The following is a 15,243-nucleotide window of genomic DNA, read 5'->3' on the forward strand; positions in this document are numbered from 1 at the left end:
ACCTGTACAGTGTAAAATATTTTTGTAGCATATTTTATTTCTAACTACTAGATTATTGTTCTATATTAGCTGGAACAGTCCAGAAAGGTTGTGACACGGACTTTTAGAACAGGGTGTGTGGACCCCTGTCAGTTATAGATTCTAGAAATATGTCCTTTCTATTCTGGGAAATGGAAAGTCTACGATTTGTCTCTGTATATGTGTTCGAGAAAATTGTATAAACATCGCGACTGGATAAAGAGTTGTGATTGGTGAATCTGGGTGGCGATAGGCAAGCTCCTGTGCTCTGATTGGCCACAATGTAATCGCACCAAGGCCAGTCTTCCCTTCTTAAAGTGAGCGAGAATGGATTCGTTGTCTTTTGTTCTCTTGTCAGCGGCGCGAAGTTGTCACGCACGTTGGCTACTCCTCGCTCCCGGGATGGGCTGCCTTGGGGTAAGCACTCTTGATTTCAATTCCACTTCAAATTATATTTAATGTTTGCTTGCACTCGCCACTCAATTACTTCAGATGCCTTAGCTTTCAGCTCGGCTTGCCTGTTTGCTTTCAAGGCATTCCCCTTTCCTGTTTTGCTAAACATGTAATTTGTAGTTTAATGTATTTCCCTCGGGGTTTGCCTCTAGTAACTCTGAGTCACTTGATGCACCCTAGTTTTACCGCTGCCCCGCATCAGAAGTGTTTTAGGTGTGGGAGCAAGTTGAACTGGCCTCTGCGCCAAGTTTAGATATTTCTGATTTCGCCCTATTTCAATTATGTTTCTCAGATGTTTTAGAAACCACTTTTTTCTTCACTTTAAATTGTATTTGTATCTCGTGTCCCTACTCACCTTCAGAAATGTATTGTAGAACTTGTAGAATAGCAAAGGTTTTGTCAAACAACATCTAAACTTGTATTCGTAAATTGTGCATCTGGATTGTGTGGATTGATGCATTTTGTTCGAAACTCACTTATAACGTCCATTTTGAGAATAATATTTTGAAAACGAGACATCACCGTTGATTTCTCTGTAAACTCACAACTTTCGCATTTTCATGGCCCTTGGTAGGATCCCAGTCCCCGTTCCACGTTCCTTGCTCATAGCCGTCAAGTTGTTTAACATGATATTTGTTGATGTGTATTTGGCGCAGTTCATCGGATGTTTATTATGTATCTAGGGTTTAAGGTACTGTGTAAATTGATTTATTTTCCTCCCTTTTACCTGTGTATCATGTAACCGCTGAAAACCGGCTACACCTATATTAGCCTATACTAATATGCCTAATGACCTAAATAGAGGAAATGGAGAGGACTGTTCAAATTTCTTATCGACAGGGTTACCCGCAGCGTCCTAAAAGGCTAGTACTGTATATACAAAACTTGGTTCAGATTCGTGGAACAGTATGGATCTGTATAAGGAATGGACAGTCAGACATGCTGCTTTACATATATATATGACATAAAAGCAGCATCCCATTACAATTCTTTGTTGCTGAAAACAGGAAGAGCAGCAGATATTTTCCATTCTGTATCAACTGAAGATCAAAGAGCACTGGAGGTGCATATATTTCTTGCAAAATACTGAACACCAGTAGGTTTCTTGAGAGAGAGAGAGAGAGAGAGAGAGAGAGAGAGAGAGAGAGAGAGAGAGAGAGAGAGAGAGAGAGAGAGTGTGCGTAAAAGTAAAAATTACATCCAGGAAGATATCGCAAACATAGGCAAAATTTATGGCTACAACCTTATCTTCTCTCTATGGGGTTGATTATACTGAAACCTATTCTTTTATTCTCTCTCTTCTGCATAAAAGCTCAGTATCATTTAAAATAAGTCCAAAATTCTTGATATATTTTTGTGAAAGGCAATGATCTGGAAGTCCCACAAGAAAAAGCCTACTAAATCATACAGAGAAAACTAGTTGACGAATAGTACGCTATACTGTGTTTGATATAATGATAATGGTCATCAAAAATACATAGGCATCACACTACCTTCTGTCTCTTGCAATTGGAATGTTCCAAGTTTCCAACTTCCAGGTAAACACTCAGTATTACTTGTGAGCTTATGGAATACATTTTGAGTGCCATGTGTTGTGATAAGTTATCGACGGCGATGGATAATTTGCACATTCAACATGTTTTATTTGCTTTTTTTTTTCATTACTGTTTAAACTTTAAATTATTCAGTTATTAGTCAGCTATATTTTATTAACCATTACTCTTATAATATGGCTAAAAAGGCAAACAAATTATAACAGTGAATGGGAGGACCAGTATTGCTTTACTGAAAACAAAGGAAAACCTGTGTGTTTAACCCTGGAGTAGTAACATTCAAGTTTTGGCACATTAATGCTAATGTGGGGTACTGTATGCCCCATAAATTAAATCGCATTATTTTGGTTTTCGAATAATTTTAATACATCAGAAACGCATATATATAAAATAATACATACAAAGCACTGATATTTTACACTATTATAATAATCATATTATATACTTACACTGAAAATGATTAAAAGTTTCAGGTTAGATCTGATTCATTCGTATTTCTCTCATGTCCTCCTCATGCCGCAAACTGCCTGCAAATCACTAGTTTGTGTCCTGAACCTACGCAAAATCGGGAGGTTGTGGGTTCGGATCCCACTGGTGTCCGGTTGGCCATTTTTGTTCTATACTTAACATCTCTTCAACACGTACTAAATGTACGTAACACGACCTAATAGGTTGAAAGTCGGTTTCGATTTCAATCATGTTAACGTTTCTAATATTAAGTTTCAGGTAAATCCATCGAGGGATTCTAGAGTTATTCAACTTCATAGAAATCACGATATCTGATGATGTAGAAGCACAAATCGTATATAAGACGAGCTCAACCCAACCAAATCAGTCAGTCATAGCTGGGAGTCCAGTCTGACTCACCACGCTACACCATTACTCTGTTCGTCGAGACAAAGTGCTGTCAAAATTTATCTTCGAATTCTACAAGTCTTTACAGTGGACTTAGATTCTGTCAGTTGATTGGAACATAGATTTTGTGCGCATATAGGAACTTCGACATGTGATAAGTCTTTATAATTGCGGAACTTAATTTCTTACCACTTTACAATTGTGGAACTTAGTCTCTTATCAACGAGAGTTGTAAATTTCAAAGTAAGACACTACTACATAATATTATTAAACTGTGGAATTTCTTAAAACTCAGTCAGCTTATTTTCTTTCATTTATTAAGTAGAAGTGATCATGAAAGTGTTTAACCATTTTCAATACCATAAATGCAAGTGATTGCCTACTACACAATTTATACTCGTGTGCTTCGACACAAGCGATTAACTCTGAGTAGAAGTCAACGATACTCATTTCAAAATGAATTGAATTTACAACTGTGTATAATAATTGCTAACTTCATTATTTCTTCAAATTTTGGGTTGAAGTGAGCGATACTTAATTCAAACCGAGTTGCATTTCGAACTGTGCATAATAATTGCTAACGTTATTATTTCCTCAAAGCGTTTAATAATTTATTGGTGCGTTACTCACAGCAGTGTCCATTGGATAAACTCTTGAGCAGTCATATATTTATTCTAGTGTCAAGTGCGATCATATTTCAGTGGAAAACCACCACGAACTGTGCATAAAATGTGAACAGTCTTCAGTTTCGTTATTTCTAAACTTATGTTCATGAACTGTGATTTTGTTTCTTTTCTTAATTTGATGCTATCTGCATCTTCATCTTTGAATAACGTTTAACTTCTATCTACAAGGTAATAGTGAAGATTTACGTCATATTACGTCAATATTATATCAAACGGTGTCAAATAACTGTCAGGGGCTGTGAAATTGTGGACACTCATGTGAGTAATAAAACGAGTGATTACGCCGCAACATCGTCGAAGACAGTCTAGAACTTCAAAGGTATGAGTTCGATCCCATGGCGGACCAACCTGGGTGTTCCAGCTCCATTCTATGGTGACGAACGAGGCCTGCAGAACGAGTTCCAGTACAGTTCAGCATGGTGACCTGCGAGTACGAGTTACCCGATAGGCGATGTTGAAGACAACGAAAATCTACACCAAGGTGATATCCAATTCAACATGCATTTATTTGAATAAACTTCATTTTTTAAAGTACTTTCAAGTTTTCTTGTAGATAGGACCCTTCCTCCTGTACCAAGCCCTAGCTATAATTTACCTGGAACTGCCCTGAGACATAACTCGTGCGATTATAAATTAAATAGTGAATCAGGGCTATATTTTACTGGTACAGTACAGTAGTAAAAGAAGCGATGTTAAATGCCACTGAATCTCTGTTCGATTCTCACAAAGATAGACCTGCACTCATATCTTCAACCGAATTATTTCATTCCGACGCTTTGCACTGTGAGTATATAATTATCCAACCGGAGCCAATGCCATACACATAGACTTCATCATAGTAGCGGTACGGGCAACCGTGTAAATATATAACAACGTATAGTATAACTGGAGGTAAAGCCTAAAGCAATTAATGTTGTTCCCACTAGACTTACTTGTGTGAATAAGTTGAGCAATAGGTAATGAGAATTTTGTTCGACAGATTAGGCGGTTGATTTCAGCTTGCAGTTAAAGTTAGCCTACACACACATCTGTGCTCGGTTAAGCAGTCGACGGAGAACAATGATGTTTAGCTTTGCAGATTGCCAGTAACTGATTTTATGCCTGTGAAATTGAGTGGAAGTGCCAGTAGTGCCGTGCTGCCAAATAATTAGGCCTTTAATTGCAGTGTAGACCTGTATCAAGTTCAGGAGCTGATTAAGTATGAGACCTTCCAACCTTAACCTCAAGAAGACCACCTCACTATGTGGTCATCCACGGAGACAGGACCAAAAGGACTGACCCAGGACGACAGTTTCACCATGTTGGGCTAAAAAGGAGTAGCCATGTCCAGAAGGAGGAAGCAGAGAGGTCATCAGCAATGAGCTAAGTGAACAAGTGTTTTGCCATGTGTTAGGGGTAGTAATGATTTTGCAGATAGCTGTTTATTTTTTTTTTGCTAGTTGCTTTACGTCGCACCAACACAGATAGGTCTTATGGCAACGATGGGACAAGGAAGGGCTGGGAGTTGGAAGGAAGCGGCCATGGCCTTAATTCAGGTACAGCCCCTGGTGTGAAAATGGGAAACCACGGAAAACCATCATCAGGGCTGCTGAGAGTGGGGTTCGACCCTACTATCTCCCGAATACTGGATACTGGCCGCACTTAAGCTACTGCAGCTATCGAGCTTGGTGTTAGCCCTTTTGGCAATTGTGTAATATAGTTAAGATGCTAGTTAAGCCCTTCGGATAGCTGTGGAATATAGTTATGATGTCAAGGAAGCCCATCAGGCAATCTGATGATATAATCACGAGACTGAGTAAGCCCTTATGGCAATTAGGTAACTTCCGTAGGACTATTGCATGGGGGAATTGTATAGTTAGTTATGATTTACGGAAAATGTGGGAGCTAGGCATAAGATAGGATTGTCTCTAGGGAAATATTTCAGTTTATTCTTTATGCATGTTAACGTAATCAGTTGTAACGTAAATGTCTTCAAAAAGGAAAGTTCTGATACTTTAAGACGATGTCTGGGAAGATAGTAAAATGTTAGTTAAATTTGTCACGATCTGCATGATTTACATGCATGATTTTCAGTGATTCGGGTTAGGCTGTGTGTAAGCTGCTGCAACGTCAGAACAGAAAGATTATCTAAATTTCCGACAGAGTTTTTCCACCACTATGCACTTGACTTGAACCTGGGACTCAAGGATGAGATGTTGCGCCATGGTGTTTGTGATGAATTAGTAAAAGAGAGTATTCTTATTTAATGAAGTAGACCTGAGATTTGGTCACGCACCTGAGCCTTTGTATTTATGGAAGAGAATGATCCCTTGTGTGTGTCAGGGAATGGCTTTGCGAGCCCCATATGTCTGGTCTTGTAGGAGCGGAAGATAAGAGTCCTTGTCTTGTCGAGGCAGCATCAGCCGGGTGGAAACTAGGTCGAGGAGTCGTATTTGTTTATATATTTTTCTGCTGGAAGGGGAGAGCTCCACTCCACAGGTCAACGACATAAGCAACACCCAGGCAGGTGAGACCTTCCGTCTTAGAAGTCTGCATGTGAAACATTTCCTTTCCTTTCTTCATGTACTTTTATTCCAAATGACAGATTTGATGTCCGACTGTTGGCATCATTGTGTGTGTTTATTTGAGCTGTTCATGTGTGTCATACTGTCTTATGCTTATCGTTTAGAAAGTGATATAACATGAAAATTACTAGGGGTCGAGAGTTCATACTCCTCTGTGTTTATGGGAGCCTTCCCACAGTAACCTCTGTGCTTTTGGTCGGAGTAATTAGTCCTGTGTTTATGTATATTTGTATATACTGTACATCCCCTATCGAAGGGAACTTTCTAGTGTTAATTATTGATCTGCGAAGTGTTACTATTCCTAAAACAAAAATAATTTATTTTATGCCATGGTGTTGTACACGTTTAGCTTAGATTTCACATGGTGAAGCAACATCCCGAAGACTCAATGTGTTGTTTATGTTATTGCCACTTCTTGGCGTTTACCGCACTTGCTTTTAGTGCATTGTATTATGTAAATACTGGGATTTTTAAATTGTTCCTCGTTTACGCAAATACAACGCAAATACCTGTCCATTTAGATCTTTAAGATCCTTTTAGTTTTATATTTTGTGTTCGCCGGCTGCTAGGCAGTGCATTCTGGACAGGAATAACAGGTAAGTAATCGAATCCCCCATACTCACTCGACTTACCCATTCACTTATGCCCTTATAGGGTATAATATATACAGCAAATGATACGAGTTAAGAAGAGATCAGAGATAAGGCAGATGATGTTATTCTGTGTAGAATAATAAATAAGATACAAGATTGTGAGCAACTGCTAAATGACTTCGATAATGTTGTGAGATGGACAGCAGGCAATGGTATGATGATAAATGGGGTTAAAAGTCACGTTGTGAGTTTCATAAATAAGAAAAGTCCCCTCAGTTTTAATTACTGTGTTGATGGGGTGGAAGTTCCTTATGGGAATGATTGTAAGTATCTATTGTCGCGGCCACGAAATTAGGCGGGTCAAAGAAATTACACTGTTGCCAAGGTTATGTAGCAACTGGCGAAGAAATGTCTAACTGAACACATCATTTCGGAGCGCGAGGCAAGTTGTCTCTCTCAAACTCCTGATGTTACTTCAAACAATGTTTCGAGACAAATTATACTACAAGCTTCAGAAAAGACTGCTGATTCCAGTGGTATAACTATTTTCCACATAAACCACTTTAAATAATTATGAAAAATAAAATCCTGAACGAGTAAGTTTAAATGTGTAGAACCATGTATTGAAAATTTCAGTAAGCGGCCAAGTTTTTATTTCTTCAGCCAATAAAATTTTGTCTGCGGGAAAAATGTAAAAAATCGCCTGACTTATATTTTTTATCTGAAACATATTTTCGTGAGTCTTGTATTTTTCCTGGAAAATGGCCCGGAAAGCAATTATGTGAATGTCGCTAGCTGAGGCAGCTCGGAGCGCGCGCACCAGCAAAGGCTGCAGGACCCCGTAAATACTTTCGGATTACACATTAATCCGTATCAGTTTTATTACATTATATATATTTGAATACTGTATATTGTACCGAGTAATACAGGAAAAGAACTACTTTAAAGAATAGGTTTACATTAATTTACAATGAGGTAAGAATCGGTTTCTGGCTTCAAGGCAGTCTTAGTCACTGTCATCACTCATCTCATTATCTGTCGAGTCGTCTTTTACACTGATGATGCATGGCTCCTTTCTTTCGTCCCTTACTATTTCCTTGGCCCAATTGTCTGTTTGAACATCTTCCGCGCGACTGAAGCACTTTTCCCAATCTGCAGCAGTCACACGGTCGATGGCTTCTGACGTGAGTTTTTCTACGCCCTTCATTTTGAATGTCTTGTTCCTGTTCCTCTCTGCCATTTCTCTCTTGACTTGGGACCAAATCAATTCACATTCACTATCCATCTTTAACTGCACTTACGATGCAAGCTCAACAGCTGCTTGACAGGGAATAACTCAGGTAAGGTGGCCTGGAGCGGATGGGCTTCAGTTTGACAGCACTGCACGATCAGCATTCCCAATCCATGCCCGGGTGTAAGCGACTCTCGACCATCTGTCACTTCACCGTTCCCATAACTGATGACAGCGCAGTTTTCCTCACTCGCCTAATTTGGTGGCCGCGATAATAGATGTTAAAATAAGGAAAGATCTTCATTGGGGTAATCACATAAATGGGATTGTAAATAAAGGGTACAGATCCCTGCACATGGTTATGAGGGTGTTTAGGGGCTGTAGTATGGATGTAAAGGAGAGGACATACAAGTCCCTGGTAAGACCCTAACTAGAGTATGGTTCCAGTGTATGGGACCCTCACCAGGATTACTTCATTCGAGAACTGGAAAAAGCGCTCGATTTGTTCTGGGTGATTTCCGACAAAAGAGTAGCGTTACAAAAATGCTGCACAGTATGGGCTGGGAAGACTTGGGAGAAAGGAGACGTGATGCTCGACTAAGCGGTATGGTTGCAAGAAATCAGCTTCAGTTCCTGTATCAAATCCTATTTACAATGAATCAATAGCAGTAAATTTCCACCCTTTTGATACTTATATTTGCATTAAGCAAATCAATTATACATAGTACATGTTTCATTTCATCTTGAACATCTTCAGCTATATTATAATGCTCAGCTGAAATTACAAAGTATTTATCTTCTTAAGAACACCTTAAGTACCCGAAATAAAGAAGAAAGATAAATACGCCAGGTTCACTTTCAACAATCCTAATATGTATGCAGTAACAAATATGTTCAGAAAACATAACTATAAGATTGCGTACTCAACCGGTAATAATACTAAGCAAAAATGTTTTAACTACAACAGCGTTAATTCCCTAGGGAAAGACGAACATTTAGATTCAGGGGTTTACAAATTAAAATGTCATCAATGCAAAAAAAATCTTATGTTGAGCAAACAGGACACAGTTTTACGGTAAGATACCTAAAGAACGTCAACGTCGAGAGGCATAAAAAGTTTTCCTTGATGGGCCAACATATGAGGGCAACCGGTATCAGTTCACCACTATAGAGTAAGATTTGACAATATTACGTAAAACATATTTAGAAGATCTAAATACAATAGAATATATATATTTCTTTAGATCAAGGTTATCAGGATAATAACTTGAATGATATAATTGATAATAGGAACACTATACGAAGGAATATTATCACATCTGGAAGCATTAGGCATTAAAAACAATACAGACTATAAAAGATACAAAATGAACAAACTTCCGTCCTCCCGTATATCTATTCCCCCTACCCCTTCTTCTAAAGCTGAAACCGTGACCGTAAGCGACACACCACCTCGCCGCTTCACAGCTGTACCTCCCCCGAAGGTGGAGCAAGCTTTGGAACACACATCATTACTTCAAAAGACGGAAGGCTACATCAGCCACCGCTCATCCAACGACACAGTAGATTTTGTCAACAAGGTATGAAACCACTCTTTTATATACTAGATTTCCTTGTGCAGAGTTAAAACATGCTTTCAAAAACAATTCCCCATTTTATTTCATTTCAGATTTCGGGGAAGCTCTTTTAATAATAGTATGACAGCAATCAGCTTCAGGAATTCTGAATTAATTGAATTCAAGACACTTTCATAAAATTAAAACAAATAACATTCACCTTCGAAGGAGCAAAAAATATAGAATGGTAACAAAGGAAAATTATTTTTCAACAAAATGTTATTAGTAGACAAGCAGAATATCATATATCATAGTGAAAAAGGTACTAGAAATAAAAACATTTTTTGTAACATCTGTTCAAGTGGATAGACATAGTTATAAAATAGGCTAAAATAAGTAAATCCATTTTCCCGCCCATTTCACCACCCCACTCAACCATCCACATTGATTTTAATTAATTTCAATTTTTCAATGCACATGGATTTTAAGTAAAACAAGGAACTTATTAAGATGTTCTTAAGAAGATAAATACTTTGTAATTTCGCCTAAGCATTGTAATACAGGTGATGTTCCAAATGGAATGAAACATGTATGATTGCTTTGCTTAATGCAAATATACGTATCAAAACGATGGAAATTTACTGTTATTGATTCATTGTAAGCAGTATGTTCCGAGCTGTCAGTGGAGAGATGGCGTGGAATGACATTAGTAGACGAATAAGTTTGAGTGGCGTCTTTAAAAGTAGGAAAGATATGAAAATAAAGCTGGAATTCAAGAGGACAAATTGAGGTAAATATTTGTTTAGAGGAAGGGCAGTTAGGGATTGGAATAACTTACCAAGCGAAATGTTCAATAAATTTCCAATTTCTTTGCAATCATTTAAGAAAAGGCTAACAACAGATAGGGAATCTGCCACATGGGCAACTGCCCTACAGTAAATGCAGATCAGTAGTGATTGATTGATGATTGATATTCATACATCTAGCTTTTCTTTCTCTACAATATGTGAAATGAAAGTGGTAGTAGATAAAAGATCTACCATTCAGCAATATCGGTCATGACAAACATGTACGTATATGCTATCCAGAATCTCAGCAGATTGCATAATATCATAATGATGATGATGTACAAATTCTCAGTTATTTTGAATGAAATAAATGCATTTTCTAAGGATGGAAATACAGTATACTGTTGAACATTTTCAGAAGATTAGAGATTCAATATGGCACTCACTTAAATGACATCTCTAATACAGAAGAAGAGTTACCAACGTTGGAGAATGAAGAGAAGACCATTGGTCTGGACAGGTTCGGATACAGTAATGGCAAACTACTGGTCTGGATAGGTTAGAGTATGGTAAGGCCAAGACTACTGGGTCCAAGTAAAAGGGGTCTGATGTATAAGCACCCAGGTTGGAACGCAAAGCAGCCAACAAGCCTCTAGCACCCCCTGGAGTCCAACTAAAATGTAACCAAAATTACCAAACGTAAGGTTATGAAATTCAAACCGTGCAGTTTCCTTATTCCCCCGAATGTGACAACCCTGAGGCCTCACATTATGAGAGTTCTATCAGAAACAATAAAAGTATCATTTATTACATTTACAGTCTCAATTTCAATTTTATACAGGGCGGTCAGAAACAATGATAACCAAGTATACGAGTGTTACAGTGCTGGTCATACTGATAAGTAATTTGAAAAAAATTACATTGATATCTCACAGTGTTGTCATTTTAAAAGCTGCTGAAGTTAGCCAATAAGATCACTTCTCGGGCAAATTCAAATGGGCCTTACAAGGCAGTGTTGCTAACTCCAAACGTGGCTTGGTCGGGCTTGAGAGCCATTGCAAGAGGCAATTCTCATGATTCGTCCGTATTGAAACTGACTTAAGCAAATTATCACAAAAATAATTTATTCTATTATCACCACCGGAACAATCAGATCTATTACTCACACACTTTTTAGATGGACACCCAAGTGCTGAATCCTAACCGTCCAAACCAATGGTCTTGTCCATGGCAAGAATCCTAATCGTCTTGTCTAGATCCTATCGTAATCCTAACCGTCCGCACGGCAAGAACAGGGAACAATCGAAGCATAGTTCCCAAGTACAGAGGTTGGCAGCACTGAGCACTGCTGCATAACATCCTTTCCGAGAAGGCCGCGAGCAAGTAAACAAATGACAGTCGTTACGCATCTGTGTGAATGGTGGCCCACGGGCTGAACTAATGATAAGGTTTCAGACATTTGACCTTAAGGTTACCTACAGGTTGACGATGCCCTTATCAAGGGGCAAAACATGTCCCTGAGAAGTGTATAGAGTATTACGTAGATTTCAACCACGTAGCACGTGGCTTGTAATGAACAGGTGGTGATAATAGAATAAATTATTTCTGTGATAATTTGCTTGAGAGCCACGCCGAGAAATAAGTATCAAAGTATCAAGTAGTGTGTTTACTATGGGGCAAGCCTATAAGCAGGGAGGTCCTTGTTCAAGTTCCTCCCCTGAAGACGTTTATTTCTTCTACTGGTACTCTCAAAATGGTCACAAGCCACGTGCAGATTTAGCAACACCACCTTGCAAAGCCCATCTGAAATCGCCCGCAAAGCGATCTGATTGGCTAAATTCAGTTGACATGACAACAGCACGAGAAATCGACATATATTTCTGGATTCACAATGAAGTATTTATTTATTTTCCACCTAGTCGATACAATGATTGCTTAAGGCAATTTTTAATGGTCAAAAGTGGTACATGTTTCGTATATTATCAACATCTTCAACCACATAACACTGTTTAGATGAAAAATATATAAAATTGACAAAGTAATGCTCTTTTTTTTTTTTTTTTTTTAAATCTTATGTTAATTTTAAGGACACTTCCTCTAAAGCATTACTTTGTCAATTTTATATATTTTTCATCTAAACAGTGTTATGTGGCTGAAGATGTTGATAATATACGAAACATGTACCACTTTTGACCATTAAAAATTGCCTTAAGCAATCATTGTATCGACTAGGTGGAAAATAAATAAATACTTAATTGTGAATCTATTGAAGTGCGATACGGACCATGAAGCTGATTTTATGTAATATATTTCTGGTCACGTAACAGAATGACCAATGCTCTAACGCTCATATACCCCGATTCACGTTGTTTCAGGCCACCCCGTATACGTAAGGATAATTATACGGCCACGTTGGTGGGTTTCTGGCAGACATAAGGATCCATCCTCTACACTACTTCAGGTCATTTCACATCATTTCTCTATGCATTTTCAACCGCAATTCCTCAACGGCAGTATCTCCAAAATAGTATTGTCTCAAAAGTTTCTGAATTATTATTATTATTATTTTATTATTGTACTCACTCCGCTACAAATTGAAGGTAATGCAGATGATGTACATTTTCCCACTTTTCTTTCATATTTTTTAGGATTTTTGGATCATTTTAAAGGTTATTTTTGGAAGGGCATTTACCAGGTAACCATAATCAGGGCCCTGATAATTATTAAATCAAGGTAATGGAAATCGGTATAGAAATTCAGTAAGGGTTACATTACTTTTATAGCATGATAAGGATGTAATATGCTGGAAATACCATGTAGAGGAGAGATTTGTTCACTGCGACAGTTAAGAACCCACCCGCCGTCCCCCAGAAGTAATTTTGCTTTTATAACGTAATAAAATTTATCACACGCCATTGTTCACCGCCTAACTACGTTCCAGCATTTCCATTGGGTGAGACAAAACAATCCATACCAATGGCTTTGTCACGAGATTCGTAAATTCAAAAGTAGCACTGCTGCCACTAGAACTAGAACAGTTGGCAGCTCTGTCCACCGCACAATCAAGCCCTTCGCGAGACGCGAGCGAGAAAGAAACAAATGACAGTGCAATCGCACCTAGATGCGCGCGCTGGAAAATGTAACCTGTTATGAATTTTTGCCTGGAAATCTATCAATGTCATATCTTTAGTGAACACACTTTTATTTTACAAACATGACCTCTACGAAAGAAAGCTGTGGGTGGGGGCGATAGAACAACACCCACGGTATCTCCTGCCTGTTATAAGAGGTGACTAAAAGGGGCCTCAGGGGCTCTGAACATTGCAGCGTGCGATGGCGACCACGGGGCCCTTGGCTGAGTCCTGGCATTTCTTCCAATTACTTGTGCCAGGCTCCTCACTTTCATCTATCCTATCCGACCCCCCTTGGTCAACTCTTGTTCTTTTCCGACCCTGATGGTATTACGTACCACATGGAGTCCTAGGGAGTCTTTCATTGTCATGCCCTTCGCGGCCCTTAACTTCCTTTGACCGATACCTTCACATTTCGAAGTGTCCGACCCCTTCCATTTTTTCTCTCTGATTAGTGTTATATCCAGGATGGTTGCCTAGTCGTACTTCGTCCTAAAACAATAATCACCACCACCACTATACCTTAAATGCATCAAGATTCTCTCGAACATCCCCTGTACAATAACACTATGTTACAAGGGTTAAAGTGTTAACCTTAACTGCCATTTAGGCCACCCCCCCCCCCACCCCGCCCCATTTTTCCAACCCGTCCCATTCTTCCCAGTGGGGCCGATGTCCTTACATGTTAGGCCCCTTTAAATAACAAGCATCATTATCATCTTTTTCCCAAAGTCGGACACTTCCCGCCCTATAGTCAAAAAGAGCTGTTCATTATTTGATTCGGGAAGGGATATACTCCGCATGTTAAAATAAACAAGATACATAGATTAGATTAATCAAATAATCAGAAAATAATAACCAAAACTGTACATATACGCAGAGTTAGTTTGTATCACTGATATAAGCTAATCACCGGGTCATCGACAATTTCAACTGTACGATAGGCATTCTCTTACTAATCAATAATAGGGAGTAATTTAGTTATGCATAAAATGATAAAATAACATTTGATAAAATACTTACACCGTTAAGAGATCTTCGGGACTGCAAAAAAAATAATAAACCTCTACACTAAGCGGACATCATCAACAGGGATCAAACTAAATAAATAGCGCTAAACAACAACAACAAACACACAAAACTGCGCCATTTTTCTTCAACTCTAGGGAGGGAAGGGACGCAACACAAAGAGTAGCGAAGGAGCGAAGTGGAGCGAAGTGGAGCGAAGTGCTACCAAAGAGAATGTTACCGACTACAGTAAAAGAAACTGCGAAGTTACATGATGGATCCTTTAAGCCCCATTCGCGTTGCCTACGCTATAATACAAGGCCTTGAAATGCACTCATGGTGTACATTACAGAAGGTTCCTACAAAAACACTGACAAATCGATTGAGGGATATAGCAGATGATAAAATACCGAAACAACAGTTCGGATTTAGAAGAGGCAGATCAACAATCCAGGCAATCAATTGCTTGCTTGAAGATATACAAAAAGCACTCAGGTTGCAGAAAGGAAAACTCTATGCAGTGTATATAGATTTTCACAAAGCATTTGACTCCACAAGCAGGAGCCTGATCCTTCGGAAACTGGAAGAGATAACAGGAAAAACCTGTTACACAAAGCTTATTAAAAATATATGATCAGAAAACTATGGGAGAATATGCGATGATTTAGCACAGTCAAAACCAATCCTTCAGACGGTAGGGTTCCTTCAAGGGGATCCTCTGAATCCACTTCTTTTCAATGTAATAACACGTGATGTTACAGAATCAATTGCTACGATTCGTGCAAAAATGTATCTATACGCTGATGA

General features: G+C 38.7%; 1 protein-coding gene across 7 annotated transcripts in view; it reads right to left on the minus strand.

The window, feature by feature from the left end:
- The window catches only part of SA1 (stromal antigen), a 168,688-nt gene extending 154,104 nt beyond the window's left edge, over nt 1–14,584 (minus strand). For all 7 annotated transcript variants that reach the window (XM_067156395.2, XM_067156393.2, XM_067156392.2 and 4 more), the window contains exon 1: nt 14,452–14,584. The gene's annotated coding sequence lies outside the window, so the exon portion shown is untranslated. The remainder of the gene's footprint in view (nt 1–14,451) is intronic.
- Between the last annotated feature and the right edge of the window lie 659 nt (nt 14,585–15,243).

The sequence above is a fragment of the Anabrus simplex genome, chromosome 12 (assembly GCF_040414725.1).
Source record: "Anabrus simplex isolate iqAnaSimp1 chromosome 12, ASM4041472v1, whole genome shotgun sequence".
NCBI lineage: Eukaryota > Metazoa > Arthropoda > Insecta > Orthoptera > Tettigoniidae > Anabrus > Anabrus simplex.